Genomic DNA, 18442 nt, shown 5'->3' with positions numbered 1-18442 from the left:
ACATAAAGGCGAAATATAGCCCTGAAGGTGTTTCCACAGTTAATAAGGGGATTGTTCCTGTTTATATCTTTAAATCACCAGTGCGTTGTGCTTCTTTCTTCAAGCAAATGACATTGAAACAGGTCCCTGTAGTCATGTTCTTAACTATTCAGGCACAAACACTCGTTGACTTCTTTATAATGAGTGTAAAAGTGTTACAGTAACCATGTTGTTCCTGGCTTATATTTCACATGGTTTACTTAATCCTGCATTGCCTATGAGTGTTTGCTATTTCCAGGATGCTGTTTCCTTTTTTTCAGCTAGCATATTGCTCTTATCTCCCCTCTCTCATAACCTATATCCCATGTTCTGGTTCCCCAGCACTGCGAGGGCATACGAATGGCAATAGCGCTATGCAAATTTCATCACTGGGCTGCGTAATAAAAAGTAAAAAACATTGTTATTTTTAATACCAACAGCTTAACTTTCACAAATGCAAAATCAATTGCTTTGTAAATGCTTGTTTATACTTCCACTCCACTCTAAAGCAAAACACATGGGTAAAAGACTTTGTCATTTATAACGCCAATAGCTCTAACTATCTCAAATGCGTGACCTATTGCATTGCAAATGCTTGTCTTTATAGTGATGACATGCATAACTAAAAACAGAAGGTTTCTCACTCTGTTGCTTCTGGTCAAGGCTAAATCACGTGAAAGTCTTTAAAATTAGAAGATGTTGTAGAATCAACGGATTCCCCAGCTTTTCTCCTTTACTTCCAGTCACAACAAATATACCATTCCCCCATATTGCTTTCATTATGTATTCTAAGCACTTAATGGGAATGAACAGATTCATTCTTTTTAACAATAATAGCATACATAGGAATTCAATGAAATGCACTGTGCACACCATTCCACTTTTGTGATCAGCAGGCTGTGTTTGAGCTGACCTTTACATTTAACTAGTTCTGATGTATTTTTTATTTCTCTTCATTTCAGCTTTCCTGTATTTTTGTGTATCTCACAAATAAACAACATGAGATCCTAAGCTTCTTCACAGATTCTTTACTAACAGAGTATTACTTAGTCAGCCCTGTGGAATTATGAGGAAGAAATTACATCTTTTTAACTGTACTTATTGCTTGTGGAAACGTTCTTCTCTATTTTTCCTGTGCTCTTCTTAACAGCTCTAGAATTGTGCCCTGTGTGTCAAGCAGCGAAATTAAATATAAAGTTTTATCCAACACTTCTCAATGCCCTTAGTGAATATGTCATTTGCAAACAATAAATATCTTCTCCCACAGTGGAGGCTCCTCCGCTAAGGCAAAGGAGCATCGCCCACTGCTTTCAGCACTGTAAAGGAAAAATAAAATGATAAATCGTTGTTATTATCATTTAATTTTTTCCTGCTGCTGCAGCTTTTCGGGACGGGCAGCTCCGCTCTCAGAGCAGGGGGAAGAGTGGTGGGCACTCTGTAAGTGCGCATGAATGTTTGGCTGGCCGTCTCAGGTCGTGCGTACTTTGCAAGTTCTCAACCCAGGCTGCCTTATAGCCTGGGTGGAGAACATGCCCAGGCTCCCAGTCCCTGGCTGAGGGCGGAACCACGGCATTCAGACCAATCACAACGCTGCATTGCAGCGTTGTGTTTGGCTTAGGGGAGTCTGGGTGCTTCCTGTTCTGTCCGGGAAAGACGCGGAGAGATGACAGATGAGAGACGGCGCAAGGAGGTAAGTTTATTATCTTTTGTTTACCCTTTCTTCCTACACCCCTCCTCCCACCACCCCTGATTCATGCCAGCCACCACTGCTCTCAGTCAACTCCTCAGATATTCTGATAGTTCACGTGTACTCCTGATTACAGGATTCCTATTCAAACTCGAGAACTGTAGTAAGGGGGTTGACCCACTGAATTGGTCATATTTTCATGAGCCAGGAGACTCTCAGAATAAGCATGTAAAAAGGCTCTAAAATTAGGAACTACCTTGCTGGTTACCTGTCTGAAGGCTTTTTGAAGAAAACTGATGAAAAACATCTCATGTCCACAGCTCTCTTGATTCAGAGATATCACTCAGAGCAGCTGTCATACACACTCCTTTCTCTCAATACGAGCCACAACATCCATTGTGTCAACACAGACTCAATGCAGCACTAGCTCTCGCTAGAAACTTGCATGAGAGCGCTGCTCTCCGACTCTTACACAAAGCACACTGAACACCGCTCTAATGTATATCCCAAGCGGGAAACACTCAACCATCTGAAAACATAAAGTTGAAACTAATATCTCTTCAAGCATTGCTCACCACTACCAAGCAGCTCCTAAAACATATATTGCACCGTAAAGCTCACAGGAGCTTCATACATCAAAGAGGATCCTCATCATTCGCTGGAATCCCATGTTATTATTTTTTAAGTTTGAAAAGCTTTATTTGAATAATAATAATAACAAATGACATCAGGAAGGAGAATACAAAAAATACAATCCAAAAAAGAATCTTAACAATCCTAATGACATGCTAGAGAACTAAAAGAATTTTATAATAATTTGAAAGTGAAAAAGCAGGGGGGAGGAAAGGGGGAGGGAGAGAATAAATTAAATTAAATTAAATTAAATTAAAAATTAAAACAAAGAATACAATAAAGAGAATAACGGTAGAGATAAAAACAGTACAAGCAATCCTCAAAAAGCATATAACCTATGTAAAACATTGCAATGAGTAAAGGCAGTAAAACAGTATTGAAGTATACATAAAGGAGAGAGTTAAATCATTCAAGGGGTTTTAACATTTTCAGAGTGGGTAGGAAGTGGTTTCTTTTGAGCTAAATGATCTAGGTATGTAGTAAGAGGTAACCAATAAAGGTCAACATTACGAGGTGGTTTACAGGAAGAAGCAAAGGAGACATCCAGTCTGTGAAAATGACATAAAGAGTTCCACCAGTGTTGCATGGAGACATTTGTAAGAGATTTCCAATTAGACGATATATGTTGGAAAACGAGTGCAAGAATAATATCAAAGAGACCCTGAGTGTGTGGGGGTAAAGTAAGCGTGTCTGAGAGACTACCAAGAAAAAGAAGAGGAAGTGAGTATGGAACAGAAAGCGAGAAAACATGGGAAATACAAGACCAAACTTGTCTCCAAAGAGTAGAAACCGAATCACAATGAAAGAACATATGTAAAAGGTCAGCATTAGGTGATTTGCAAGTCCAACAGGCAGAATCAGAGGAAGATGCGAAGCGAGAAAGGGAGAGAGGAGAAAGATAAAGTCTATGATATAGAAAAAAGATAGATTGAGTGAGAGATGCAGAACGAGAAACTTTCAAGGATTTGGACCAGAGTTTGTCCCAAAGGGAAATGGACCAAATACATCCAAGATCAGTTTCACAGGAAATTTCCACTTTGGATTTGAGACGATCCGGATTAGGAGAAGAGAAGAATTTATAAATGAGAGAAGCTTTAGGAATAGTAGAAAGTAATACCAAAAGATAAGAAGGGGTAGCAATGGAAGTTGAGGAAGGAAGAGAATAATAACGATCAAGAATGACTTCCATAAGAAGAGTGTATTTATGCAACAAGGAACGAGAACAGTGAAATTGAAGTTGAAAATGTGGGAAAGAGCAAGGTATTATACCATCAAAAAGCTGATGGATCCATATGACACCTTTCAATTTCCAAGAGGTCCAACATATAGGTCTATTGGTTACAAGAATAAGTGAATTATACCAAATGGGTAGCTGTAGAAAGGCTTCACACGACATTATTGAGGAGGAGAATAAAGGTTTAAGAAGAGAGGAAGTGTATTTAAACAAGGGAAGTGAGTCAAAAGGCGATTTAGAGGGAAAACGTACTAACTCCTGAAAAGAAAAGGGCGATAAAAAAGAGTGCTCAATAGAGAGCCAGAGAGGAGAGAGGGGGGAAGATTCCAGTGAGAGCCAACGTGAAGCTTGGCGGAAAGATAAGGATTTATGGTATAGACGAAAGTCTGGGAAATTCACACCACCATTTGATTTAGATCTACGAAGAGATAGAAGAGAGATTCTAGATTTTTTATTTTTCCAGAGAAACTTTGAGATAGAGGAATCAAGACATTTGAAATATATAGCAGGAATATGTACAGGCAGCATGGAAAGCATATAAATAAGTATAGGAGCGATCATCATCTTAATGGAATCTAATCGACCCCACCAAGAAAGAAAAAGAGGATTCCAAGAAGAAAATAATTGATCAATTCGGGAGAGGACCGCAGACATATTTAATTTAACAGAGAAGGAAATAGAATTAGAGAACCAAATCCCAAGACATTTAATCTTGGTACTATTCCAGGCAAAACCAGTGGAGGAAAAGAAATGAGGAAGACAAAACTTAGTGAAAGGGAGAATTTCTGTTTTATCTGAATTGATCTTATACCCAGATACAAGAGAGAACGCTTCGAATTCAGACAATAAAGGGGAGATAGACGACTCCGGATTTGAAATAAACAGAAGAATGTCATCCGCATACGCAGAAAGTTTTAATTGATGTTTACCATAGGGAAAACCGGAAATGGAAGCATTCTGACTAATGGAGGACCAAAAGGGTTCAAGGGCCAAGACAAAAAGAAGTAGAGAAAGGGAAACCTTGACGGACTCCTCTTTGAAGAGTGAAAGAAGAAGAGAGTTGGCCATTCACAAGAACAGAAGCTTTGGGTGAAGAGTATAATAAAGAAATGAGAGGAATAAATTTGGAGCCAAAGCCATGCCATTTGAGTGAAGCAAATAAAAAAGACCAATCTATTCTGTCAAAAGCTTTTTCCGCATCGACAGAAATAGCAGCTAAGGGGATTGATAAAGAGGGGGCTTTATTTAAAACATTCAGAAAAAGACGAGAATTATCAGAAGTAAGCCTCCCTTTAATAAAACCGCATTGTTCCTTACCGATAAGATGTGGCATGAAAGAATCCAGACACAAAGCAAGTAATTTGGCGAAAAGTTTATAATCAACATTGACTAACGAAATGGGACGATACATTTTACAAAGCTTAGGGTCACAACCTTCTTTTGGAATGAGACAGATGGTGGCATCTTGAAATGTACCTGCAGCTGTACCAGAGGAAGAAAAGGATTGAAAAAGTAATAAAAGTTTAGGTAATAAAAGGTCAGAAAAATGTAAATAAAATTCCACCGGAAAGCCATCGGAACCAGGAGTCTTACCCTTAGTGAGAGAAGATAGAGCCATAGAAAGTTCATGAAGGGAAAGATCAAGATCAAGGGATGAAAAATTGAGATGAGATGTAGATGGTTTAGGTAATTTTTCAAAGTAAGAATGGAGCATAGAAGAAGTAGGAGGGGATTCTGGAGTGTAAAGCTGTTGATAGAAAAGTTGGAATTGTTCAAGAATCTGTTCATTCGCATGGAGAAGAGTGTTGTCAGAGGAAAAAATAGATTCAATGGAAGTACGTTCCTTGCGAGATTTGAGATAATTAGCTAAAAGCTTACCAGATTTGTTACGACCTCCGTAATAACGCGCACTACTGCGAAGAAGAATTGAGGAGGCATTATCCGTAGTAAGTTTATTAAAAGAGATCTTCGCACGGAGAAGTTCTGGGGACATACATTTATCAGAAAAGGTATAAAACTGATGTTCTAATTTTTTTATATATGCGAGAAAGGACCTCCGTTTTTGGAGAAATTGTTTCTTTTTCCTTTTACAAAATCAATAATAAATCCTCTTGCCGTAGCTTTAAAAGAGTTCCAAAGAGTATGAGAAGGAATGTCAGGAGTGGAGTTAGTTAGAAAGAAATCATTAATGAAAGTTCGAAATGAAGACGAGAAATTAGCGTCAGTGAGAAGTGTAGAGTTAAAGCGTCAACGGGAGGGTTTGGGGTGAGGAGGAAGTAGATCAATATCCGTTATAATAGGAGCATGATCTGAAATAACAATAGGTTCAATAGAGGAAGATAAAAGATTCTGAGTGAGAGACTGATAGAGAAAAATATAATCCAACCTAAAAGAAGAAGCATGAGGGTGTGAGAAAAAAGAGTAATCTAGAGTGTCTGGATGCATGAATCTCCAAGAATCTGACAGGTTTGTTTGAAATATAGTATCCAAGAATTGTTTATGAGGTTTATGGGGAACAAAGCGAACAGTGGATTTGCGATCAAGAAACGGATCAATAATTTGATTACAATCACCTCCTAAAAGAAGAAAGTCATCTTTGTGTTGTATACATTTGCTTGTAATTAAAGGCCAAAACAAACTATCAGGTTGAGTAGGACCATAAATATTGAAAACAGTGAGAGAAATAGAATTAATCAACAACTTAACCAAAATCCATCTCCCTTCTGAATCTTTTTCCTCTAATAATACTTTACATTTTAACTTTTTATGAATTAAAATAGCAACTCCATTTTTTTTATTAGGAGAGGGAGAAAATAAAACAGTACCCAACCAGTTCCTTTTTAACTTAAGGAATTCAAGGTCATTAAGGTGAGTCTCCTGTAAAAGAACAATATCAGGAGTATAGGAGGATAAGTGTGAAAGTACTCTCTGTCGCTTAATAGGGTTAACAAAACCTTTAACATTCCATGAAATAACTCTAAATTTGCAAACAGGATAAATATGATAACATCCGAATTTGCAACAAATCATATAAACAACATAAAGCCGAAAGGAAAAGTATAAACAAGATCAGAAAAAGAATAATGGTAAAAGATAGCAAGGGAAAGGGATAAAGAGAAGAAGAAAAAAATGATGAAGAGAAAGAAAAGACAGTGCACATCCAAAGGATGACTGAAGTAAGCAGATCTGAAGGAGGAATAGAAAAGGAAAAAGAGGTAATGGCGGTACTCAAAAAAGGAGGAATGCCAGTGACATCAGAAGAGAGGTAAGGGAAAGGGAAGGCGAAGGAAGGGGAAATAGCAAGGGAGAAAAAGATACAGGAAAAGAAGAGACAGTACATATCCAAACGGACGACTGAAGTGAACATACCTGAGAGGGAAAACAAAGGGAAAAGTGGGGTAATGGCGACACTCAACAAGACGAATCACCCGAAGAACAGGAGTCCAACCGCACCAGGACACAAATAGGAAGCCAATGGATAGGAACCATACACAATGAGGGATCAAGGAGTACGAACCTGCATCTAAAAAACTGAAGACAAATAAGAAGAAAACAACATAAGACCAGGGTAAAACAGTGGAAACAACAAGAGATAAATAGTAACAGTGAAATATGTAAAATTCACATAATAAATATGAAGAGAAACAGCAAACAGAAACCCTGTAATAAAAAACAAGAAAACAGATTATTTGAGAAAAACAAATGAGGCTGCTGAGTCACTTAGCCAGTGGGAGGAGCAGAGGTATCCATGCCGTTGCTAGATTGAATGTGAATGAAGTTCTGAAGTTCGCCAGGATCCAGAAAAGTCCAAGTACAATTCTGATGAGTAACCTTGAAGGTACAAGGGTGGAACAAGCCATATCTAGCACCCATAGATCTCAAAGAAGGGCGAAGACTAAGGAATTCCTTCCTTCTAGTTGCAGTAGCATTGGAGACATCTTGAGATATGAATACTCTCTGACCAAGCCAAGACACTTGACGCTTGGCTTTTGCTGCAGATAGAACGGAGAGTAGATCTGTAAATTTCAAGAAGAGAAGGATGACTCCACGAGGTTTTGATTAAATAGATGAACGAGGACCAAGTCTGTGAGCTCCCTGAATACTAAGAGAAGTAGTGGAAGGCATATCCAATAATTTTGGAAGAAAGGAAGTAAACAAAGCCACAGGATCATCACTCTCCAAGGATTCCGGCAAACCGTAGATATGAAGGTTATTCCTCCTGTGCCTGTTTTCCAAATCCTCAGTATGATGCTGGAGGGACAAGACAGACTTTTCCAAAGCAGAGATGCGCTGGGAATTAGTTTGAATCTCCACAACTTGTTGTTCTACAACGGTAGTTCTATTATCCATAGACGACCATTTTTCCTTCAAAAGCTGCATATCACTGCTTGTCTCCTCTACAAATCGGAGTAGCGCACGGATTTCCTCCAAAATTAACTCCATAGAGATAGTAGAGGGTGACTTATCAGGAGAGGGAGGATTGTGTTTCAAGCGTTTAGTCGTAGTAGTAGGAGGAGAGGACTTGGTAGACGTAGATGAAGTTGAGGGAGAACGATGAGGCATTGCACCAGCCATTGAAATTCCTGTGGAAGGAGGATCTGAGATTGAGGAGGGTGAGACTGGTGCACCGGTGAAAGGCGCAAAAACAAACTTTGGTTTGCGCAATTTACCCATAAACATGTAGCAAACAAAGGAGGTAAAGGCAACCTGCAAACTGGGTAGCAATGTTGAATTGACTAATGCAGCACAGAAAGAAAACCATGCAAGAGGAAGTCACAGTAAATTTCTGATACACATCACCAAACATGAAGAAGACAACTGAGGAGCTTGAAATGTGATTAACAGCCCACAAGTAATTAATAGGCAACAGATTTTGACATCAGAAGTGTAATGTCTTGCTTTGCTTATTAATATTTGCTTACTCCTAGAATGTAGATTCTTCGTGTGTTATGATTCTGAGAATGTAGAATGTTAAGTGGGACAGTTGGGACTTTGAGCTGTTCGTGGATGAGGCGATTAAATTGCTCCAGAACCTACAACTTTGTATTTATCTTTATTTACTTCAACAAACAACTATTTTACACTGGCGACGATCCTACCTCTCTGCCTCAACACACAGCCGTCCCTGACACCTCTCCAGCGGCTGAACGAACATTGAAGGAAGCGTAGTCTTCCCAGCGGCCGATCGTGTAAATCTCCAGAAAGACTTGTACGGTGAGGAGTACAGCGGGAGGTTAATTAGAGGAAAGGGACTTGAATTACTTTAAAAAAAAAATAAACGGAAAAGAAAGGATAATAACAAAATTAAAGTCGTGCGCTGCTATTCGTTTTGAAATTTGCGCATTCACTCGCGCCGACTGTTTACTCTCTCGCGCTACAAAATGGTGGTGCGTGTCAATGACGCTTAGCCTAGTTGTGGAAAAAGTTCAGCCTCGTTTTGAAGGGGATTTGACACACAGCACGGGGATAGAAATGCGCGTCAAATGAACAAAGGGCTTTATGACGTTTGAAGATTCCAAATGAGTGAACACTGCTGTGAGGCAGAGTCTTATACATGTCTTGGAGAAAGAAGGCATTGTTAAATGTAATAGAATTTCTGCAAAGTTAAAATTCTCATCAGAAGAACTTTGAGAGAGCTGCGTGAGAACTATAGAATTGTGACATCAACAATTAATGTTATTATTTCTATGCTAGATAGCACTGCTATTATATCACAAGGAGCATTAAAATCTAAATAAATAGCGGAATAGCACTACTATTATATTACAAAGAACATTAAAATTTACATAAAAAACAAACCAACATATTATATTTTTAGACATTTAAAATAAAAAAGGAAAAGAAATGCAGAATGTAACACAACCTGCATTCTTTTAAACAAGTCCAGGTGAGCCAAATGTAAAATGGCAAAAATGGAAGAAGATTTTTGCGAATTATGCAAGAGTATGTGGCACGAACTTAAGTGCAGAAAGAAAGCATTCATTACTACTACACTGTCTGGGAGGAGAAGGTCAAGATGTGCTAGAACATTTACCTGAACTTACTGCGTCTGAGCAAAGGAATTTGAACGAATACGAAATAGCAATTGAGCAGTTAGATCGACATTATCTTCCTAGATTAAGCACGATAATGGAAAGGTATCATTTCGGCTTAAGAGGACAAAAGAAGGACGAATCAGTTGAGGAATATGTTTCTGCACTAAGGAAGTTGGCCTCATCGTGCAAATTTGGACAGACTTTGGATGAGAGAATAAGAGACCAATTTGTATTAAAATGTGCTCATGACAATATTCGAAAGGAACTTTGGCTAAAAGATGAACCACCATTTGAAGAAGTTCTTGTAATAGCGAAGCAAGTTGAGCACATGACAAAATGTGTAGATGAGTTAAAAGAGGAAAAAGAAAAAATGAATGAACCTGAAAAGAAAGGTGAACCTAAAGTTGAAGAAGTTGTCTGTCAAGTGAAGAAAGAAGAAAAATCGTCTGGTGAAAAAAATGAAAATGGAACGAATAATTTCAATCCGAATTTTAATGTTTCTAGTAAATTTTCATGTTTTAGATGCGGAAATAATGGGCATTTAGCTAACTCTCCGAATTGTCCTGCTTTGAAATCTATCTGTAACAACTGTGGTAGAAGAGGTCATTTCTCAAAATGTTGCAGGACTAAAAGTAGTAAGAGAGATAATGTATATAAAAGATGGTCTCAACCTCAGGTGAAGACTGTGACTTTCCAAGTCAATAGTGGTTCTTTGGAACATCCCTCACACTTGGTAAAAGTTGATAATGCCATGATTGAGTTTAAATTTGATTCATGTTCCCAGATCACCATGATTGATGAAGAATTATTGCGTAAGACTTTTGGAGAGAAGGTCAAACTCTTCAAAAGCGACATAATACCTTTAGGTTATGGAAAAAAACCTATCAAAATATTAGGTTATTTCATGACTACTCTTGAGTTGGGAAGTCGCATCATACCTGGTAAAATTTACGTGACTAATTTTGGTGATGCCTTGATTAGTTGGAGAGACCAGCGAGATTTAGGAGTAAAACTTGACCCTAATGCTTCGCCTCAAGTGCAGATACAAGAGGTGGAAAACTTGTCTGAAATGTTTTCAAGAAAATTTCCAGAGGTGTTTAAAGAACAATTAGGATGTTTAAAGGGCTACAAGCACTGCATAAAATTTAAAAAGAATTCCATACCTGTTATAGCAAAAGTAAGAAGGATTCCCTTAGCAGAACAAGGTAAAGTACAAAAAGAGATTGAAAAATTGATTGATAATAATATAATAGAACCAGTAGAGGCTACAGAATGGTTGGCCCCAATTGTTATAGCTAAGAAGCCCACAGGGGAGATTCGTCTGTGTATTGATTTAAGGGCACTTAATAAGGAAGTAATTATTGACAGATTTCCTTTGCCAAACATTGATGAGATTGTAGGGACATTAGAAGGGGCAAGGTATTTTACCACTTTAGATCTAGCTTCTGCGTACCATCAAGTAGAACTAGATACTACTTGCCAAGATCTGACTGCATTTATTACCCCTATGGGTACCTTTAAATTTAAAAGGATGCCTTTCGGTTTAATCTCAGCAGCTTCAGTATTTCAACGAATCATGACTCATATATTAAAAGGTCTTCTAGGTGTAAAATGCTATCAGGATGATTTATTGATTTATGGTGTCAACTTACGAGAACACAATGAACGGGTGTGTGATGTGTTGAAAAGATTGTCGGAAGCTGGGTTATCTCTTAAGAAAGAGAAGTGCAAGTTTGGATTAGAGGAAGTGAATTATCTTGGTCACTGTATTAGGAGTGAAGGTGTGTTTCCTAAGTTGGAGTTGGTCACATCGATTGATAACATGGTGGAACCTGTAAACAGAGATGAATTATTGTCATTTCTTGGCATGGTCGAGTTCTATGGGAAATTTATTTTACATTTTGCGGACAAAACAAAGAATATGAGAAGGCTCACCGCAAAAAATTTGACATTTGAGTGGTCAGATGACTGTAAAAGGGAATTTGATGAGATCAAGAAAGAGTTGAGGGAAGCTCCCTGTCTTCAGGCTTTCGTTCCTGGTTTACCGACGATTGTGTATACTGATGCTAGTGACAAAGGTCTGGGAGCGGTGTTGGTACAAAACAAAGGTGGTAGTGACTCCCTTATTGCCTGTGCTTCAAGATGTCTTCGTGGTCCGGAGCTTAATTATTCAGTAATTGAAAAAGAATCGTTAGCTATTTTTTGGGCTCTTAAAAAATTTAAGAATTTAGTTTGGGGTACAAAATTTATTGTAAAGTCTGACCACAAACCCTTGAAAGAAGTTTTTTGTAAAAAAGGGTTAGATTCGATTTCTTCAAGGATTAGAAGATGGATAATATCTTTACAGGAATATGATTTTGAAGTGCAATACTTACCTGGTGTTTCAAATAAGGCAGCAGATTGTTTTTCTAGACTAGTAAAAAGGAGTGATCTCTACAGTGATGAAGTAATGCTAGATGAAGAGGAGTTTCTTGATGTTTGTGAAGTCACTGAGGGTGTTGTTGGGAAGGATGAGTGGAAAGAAGAACTACTAAAAGATGAGGAGCTAAGTAAGGTGATGGTCTCACTGAAGGATAATAAACGTTTAGATAAACCATGGTCCCTGGTTTCACAAGAATTATCGATAACTGATGACCTACTTACACGAGGTTTGAGACTTATTCCTCCCTATGCTTTAAGGAAAAAGTTGTTGTTACATGCGCATTCTGGACATCTGGGTATAGTAAAGACTAAAGAAATGTTACGCACTCAGTTTTGGTGGCCGGGGATGGATTTGGAGATTGAACGAATGGTCAGGGATTGTGTAGAGTGTTGCGCGAGTGACAAAATCCTGAAAACTAGACAGATGCCTATGGTTTGTAGAGCGTTACCCAATCATCCTTGGGATGAATTGGCTATTGACATATTGGGTCCTCTCACTGGTGTTTCTGACACTCCTTATCTAATAGTCTTAATTGACCTTTATTCTCGTTGGATTGAAGTGAGTGCTGTCAGTGAGATTACCTCCGAGTCCATCATTAAATTCTTGTCTGAGATTTTTATGAGAGAAAGTTTTCCAAACAGTATTTTATCAGACAATGGCCCTCAGTTTTGTTCTGTGCTGTTTGATGCCTATCTTACTAAATGTGGCATATTACACAAACGGTCCTCTTTGTACCATCCAGAAACTAATGGTGCAGTTGAGAGAGTCAATAAAACATTAAAAGAATGCATCCAGCTTGCTAAGGCCAATGGTTTAAATTGGAAAGAGGCACTTAGAGAAAGAATTGAGGCTTACAGGTGTTCACCTCACTCCACCACTGGTAAATCCCCTTTTGAGTTATTTAAAGGAAGGGTACCCAACACTATGTGGTGTCCTGGTTGGATGAATCTGAACAAAGGTTTCGTTGATAATCATGTTGGTGGTTGGAGGGAGAGGGAGTTAGAAAAACAAGCTTGTAGAAAGGCTCATTTTGATTTAAAAAAAATGTGTTCGTTTTCAAGAAGTTAAAGTAGGTGATCTAGTTAAAATAAAAGCACCTGTTGGGAGGAGTTCCTGGTCGAAATATACAAATGTCAGACCCGTTATCAAGGTGTTTGGTAATGCCATCAAGACACAAGATGGAAGGATCTGGAATAAAAGTAGGGTAGTTGTTATTAGGTCAAAAAATGTTACTCAACGTGCATCTGATACTGTTTGTGAATCTTCTCCCACATTCAAACTACCTGTATCCAGTTCCAATAATTCTGTTTCCCCTTATATGAGGAGTCAGAGATTACGCAGAGCACCTGCTTATATGAAAGATTATGTTTAATCTTTCTTTTTGCTTTCACTGTTAAGTGTAACTTGTTCTCTTGCCTTTATTCTCCTTTCTTCTTATTTCTCATTGCATTTATTATTATTGTACAGAAGGGAGATGTGTAATGTCTTGCTTTGCTTATTAATATTTGCTTACTCCTAGAATGTAGATTCTTCGTGTGTTATGATTCTGAGAATGTAGAATGTTAAGTGGGACAGTTGGGACTTTGAGCTGTTCGTGGATGAGGCGATTAAATTGCTCCAGAACCTACAACTTGGTATTTATCTTTATTTACTTCAACAAACAACTATTTTACAAGAAGCATGTAGGAGGCAAATGAAAAACCAAGGAATGAAATGTTCTTTGTAATTGACAAAAAACTCTTGGAGAAGGCAGCTCATTAATCCAGTGCGCAGCTCAAAGAAGGGGGAAATCCGGTAAAAAATATGTAAAGCGATAAACAGCTGCTAGATGATAACCAAATTTAATGAGGAGTAGAAGAACAAGCAGCAAAGTTCACATCAAAGTTATAGGCATGAGAAATTTATAGTATTGACTGGAAATACAATGAATGTGAAGACACTTAAAATGGCGGCATCTTTGAGGAAAACTTAAAGCTGCATTTAAAATGAAGGCAGAGCATCCTGAGAGGCAGTAACAAATAAGTCAGTGAAGAGGATGTAGAACAACAGGAGCAAAGGGGCCAGTGAGCTGAAAATACATCCTGAAGCATGTAAATACCGTCATGAGTATTCGCCCTGTGCCAGCTGTCAAAATGGCGGGAATAAGCGCTGTAGGAAACGCTGGAGAAGACGTTGACGTCTAGATAAGGAGCACTATGCACTGAAAGCTCCAAAATGGACTCACCCTGTACACCAGATAATTTGATGCATACCGCTGTCCACAGGAACACACAGCATCAAGGAGAAGCGGTGAAAAACGACAGGGGAGGTCGCGCTGAGGAGAGTCACAAGATGGCGGCAATGAGCGCTGGGAGAAGGGCTGGAGAATTAATAATGAGCGCGACGCTCAAAAAGCTCCAAAACAGTCCCAATCCGTGCTGCAGGCATTCCGAAGCATAACGCTGTCCACAGGTTCCCACAGCAACAGGAAACAACGGAGATAATATCGGGAGAAGGTGGTGGTGCGGCGGAGCTATTCCGCTAGATGGCCATCTTGTATCTTGTATGGCGCCGAAACCACACCATCCCATGTTATTATTATTGTGATGATTAGTGTTACCCACATCATCATCATTGTTATCATATATATATTAAGAACATGTTCACCCAAGGGGGCATCTTGTTGGATCAACTGATCGAAATGTTAAACCAGAGAATAAGAAACGGATTAACATTACAGAAATGTTTAAAAGCTGTCCTAAAAGCTACGTGGTCTACATAATATGCTGCGGGATAGCCAACCATTCCATGGTTTTGAGCCTAAATACCTGAGAGATCTTCCGGCCCATTCCTGGCTGATCAGACAATGTGCCCAAGTGCATGTGTGGTAAATCGATCTATAAGGCAGTATGTGTTCAACTCATAGCAGACTTTGTGCACGCAGCAGGACACTTTGAAAAATACACTCTGTTTAATTGGCAAACATTGCAGCATTTCACTAGATAAGGGTACGTGATCAAATGTTTTCAAGTCAGCAGCTTTCCTCCTGCAAAAGCCTGAATGTGCTGCCGCCCAATCTTGGTGGTCTCTGGAAGACCCAGGTACAGGATGTTGCAATAATAAATCTTAAATGAGATGCATTCACAGATAACCTAAGCAAGTGTAGTTCTAGGAATGAAGGGGAGAAATTTTCTCAATGCGTAGAGAAACATGACAAAGGTATCCTGAGGTGGGGCTTAAACAAGAGGTCATTGTTGAGTTAAACGTCAACCTGAGATAAATGGGCATGTGGAAGTCCTACAGTTGTTGGCCAGAGTCCCATCAGAGTTGCTTTTTTTCCAGTGACCAACAACACAGTCTGATTTCAGTTTAATTGCAGGTCGTTATTGCACATCCAAAGCGTCACAGTCCCAAAGCAGTCGTGGAGTTTAGATAGCAAATGTGGGACATTTTGATCTCAGAACACAATCTATTCAGCTCTCTTAAAGGCTTACATAAACTTAAAGAGACATGGTGAAAGAGAGCATCATTGAGGCATGCCGAATTTGACTGCTGAACTAGAATACCCGAAGGTGATAGGGTTGGTGACTGTAAATATCTCTGTAGAAAGGGGTAGGCCCATCTGGGCATGCCTGCTCAGATCTCTACCTCTCTTGGGGCAAGATTTACACAGGTATTTTGCAGTCACAAATCCTGTGATTCTCAATGTTGCAGGCTTTGTGACTGCAAAACGTAATATTTCTGACTCGCAAAATGCCTTTTGAGAGCTTCTTAGAATTGTAAATAGGATGGGTGTGTTATAGAAGCATTCCTTCTTAATTTATGAGTCGCAAAGTGGTTTAAGACTGCAAATTGCATTGATTAGTTACCAACCCCAAGTTAGTCTGGTAACTGATATGCACAGGGGATCCTGACCCCAGGGACTCATCTCCTTTGGGAATGGTTGTGGGTGCCATTCAGGGGGTTCAGACAGTGGTCTAGCGGTTTGCTGCATGCTTCCCAGGGTCCTTCCTGCTAGGTGACATTTTGTTGTTTTCCAGACTGCACTTGTCCCTTTTAGGCTGCTTTAAAAAAGCGTTCCATACAGGGAATATAAAAGCAAGGATGGAACTCTGCCATTCCTTACAGGCCCCTGTCCCTCCATTTGCTGCAGTTTTCAGGTGTCAAATGTCTCCTTCATAACAATTATTCATGTGTCAAGAGATTTTGTGACCACCTGCGAAAATTCATTTGTAGAATTCACTAATTAGTACAACTTAGTGTGCCACAAAATGCATCCGTATGCAAAAATCAGTTTACACATTCTATTTTGGTCAGTATGATCTCCTGAACTGTAGTCCCTGCATAAAAGTTAGAGGGCCATTCTTGTACCAGGTGGGCCTTATTTGCAGGCCTTGGGGCCATTTATTTTGGACAGGGTGCAGAAAAGTTTGTGCTAAATAGGGAATGGGTGTAAATGATTTCTACAGATTGCTTTTAAATAAGATTAGCTAATGATCAGTGTGAGCCATTGGTATGGGTGATTACACTCTCTCTGCATAGAGGGGGCCACAATTATGTCCAATGTATGTTCTTTAAGATGAGTAATGCTGTGGACCATTTGAGATAAATAAAATGAGAATATAGAATCAAAAACTTACCTAGTAAGCGTATCGGCAGGGTCACCTATATAAAATGTCCTAAAAGGAAACATAGTAGCTTGCAGAACTGCCTTGTCTGCCACCTCAAGTTGTAGACTTCAAAGATTTGCCTACTATATTTGGGACAGTGGTCAAGCACGAAAAGCAGAGCAGTTTCCCACGAGACTTAGGAGCGACAGCCCCGGAGACCTGGCTAACAGGCATCCCATGTGGTATCGCCGGTATATTGTAGAAAGTCTATAGATGAATGCCACCCTCTCTCCCGCCACAAGATAGTATGATCATAATGCATTATATTATATCCCTCTGGCAAAGCAACATTCCTGTAAGGAACTGAGCGATTGTGACGCCAAGAAAGTAACAGAATATCCCATTGATGTAGCATGCCCCCAAGCGGTGAGTGGCTGTGATCTGACATTTAACAAGGTGGGATTGGTCTGAAAGGTTTGCTATTTTTTGTAACAAGACATAGTGGAAGAGGATCAGCAGGATAACTATTAGGAACACCCTCTGTTTCAAATACAGATATGAGTAATAGTGAGGGGGGAATGGCAAAAGCATGAAGATCGATCTTTAGGTGAATGTTGAGCCTTGGCAGTGTGTTGTGTACCTTGGCAGCCCTCCCACCGTCCTTGACGACTCAGCACTGACAGGTGCCGAAAAGCTTACCTGTGGTGTGCCCTATTGCAGGCTAACCTTACATGTTTGCACATAGCCTGCTCATTTAGGGCAAACTAGACCACAGACCAGTCCCTGAAAGAAATAAGCCTTCCTCAGATGACAGAAAGGTACATTGAGAGTATGCATCCAATCGATAATTAAAGACAAGCTAATCCTGGCAATGCTATAGTCCATACGGGGGTCTGTAATAGCGAAAAGTAAATGTTTGTGATTGTTCAGAATCACAAATAATTTGAGCCTCATATCAAAAACTGAACGTTTGGAGTGGGTTTAGGATCACAGGTACTATGGGTTCTATAGAGGAGTTTACAGAGAGCAGAATGTGAGTGTGTGTGTGTGTGTGTGTAGCAGGAATAGGCTAAAAAGGCTCATATTGTGGTTGTCATTGACTAGTATCTTATGATGATCACACCTCGACTATGCCAACGGCGTCTCCCTGGGCTTGCCCAGGTACCTGATCTGAAGGCTGCAAATAGTGCAGAATGTGGCGGTGAGGTTAGTCTCTAGGGTTCCATTACGCCATCACATCTCTCCTCATCTCAAACAACTCCATTGGCTTTCAGTCGCTAGGAGAATCGAATTTAAGGCCTTAACTATTGCGTCGAGCCTATCAGGGCAGGGGCCCTAGCTACCCGAGGAAGAGCCTGCACCCATACTCCTAGGTGCGATCTTTAAGATCCAACCATAAACGCTTCCTCACCGTCCCTCGCTTTTCCAAAGCTAGGCAGGGGGGGCAGATCGTTCTCTGTAGGAACCACCAAACTGTCGAATTACCTGCCTCTTCACCTACGCTTGTTGAATTCGGAGCAGGAGTTTAGAAAGTCACTGAAAACCTGGGTCGACAATCAAAGGGACTAGCGGCCCGTTCTTCTGTGCTGCCCACCGATTTAGCGCAAGGACACCTTGTTCGAGGTAGCTGTGCGCTTTATAAATATATTTTATTATTATTATTATTATTATATACAGAATGTGTATGTTCCAGATCTGAAATTATGCGTCTCACTCTGTGGGACCCTTTCATGAGATCACCGGGAGTGAAACACAGTTGGTCTGTTGGGGTTTCCAAGTAGTACATGCTGTGTATATGACAGATGTCTGCTAAGACCTGACCCT

The 18442-nt window shown here is 39.6% G+C and overlaps 1 protein-coding gene across 1 annotated transcript in view; it reads left to right on the top strand.

The window, feature by feature from the left end:
- LOC144756174 (E3 ubiquitin-protein ligase TRIM39-like) overlaps window positions 1–18442 on the top strand; it is a 200238-nt gene that overhangs the window by 38172 nt on the left and 143624 nt on the right. The window lies entirely within an intron of this gene.

The sequence above is a fragment of the Lissotriton helveticus genome, chromosome 5_1 (genome assembly GCF_964261635.1).
Source record: "Lissotriton helveticus chromosome 5_1, aLisHel1.1, whole genome shotgun sequence".
NCBI classification, from domain to species: Eukaryota; Metazoa; Chordata; class Amphibia; order Caudata; family Salamandridae; genus Lissotriton; species Lissotriton helveticus.
The sequence above is the reverse complement of the archived record's forward strand: the minus strand, read 5'-3'. Positions and strand labels throughout refer to the sequence as shown.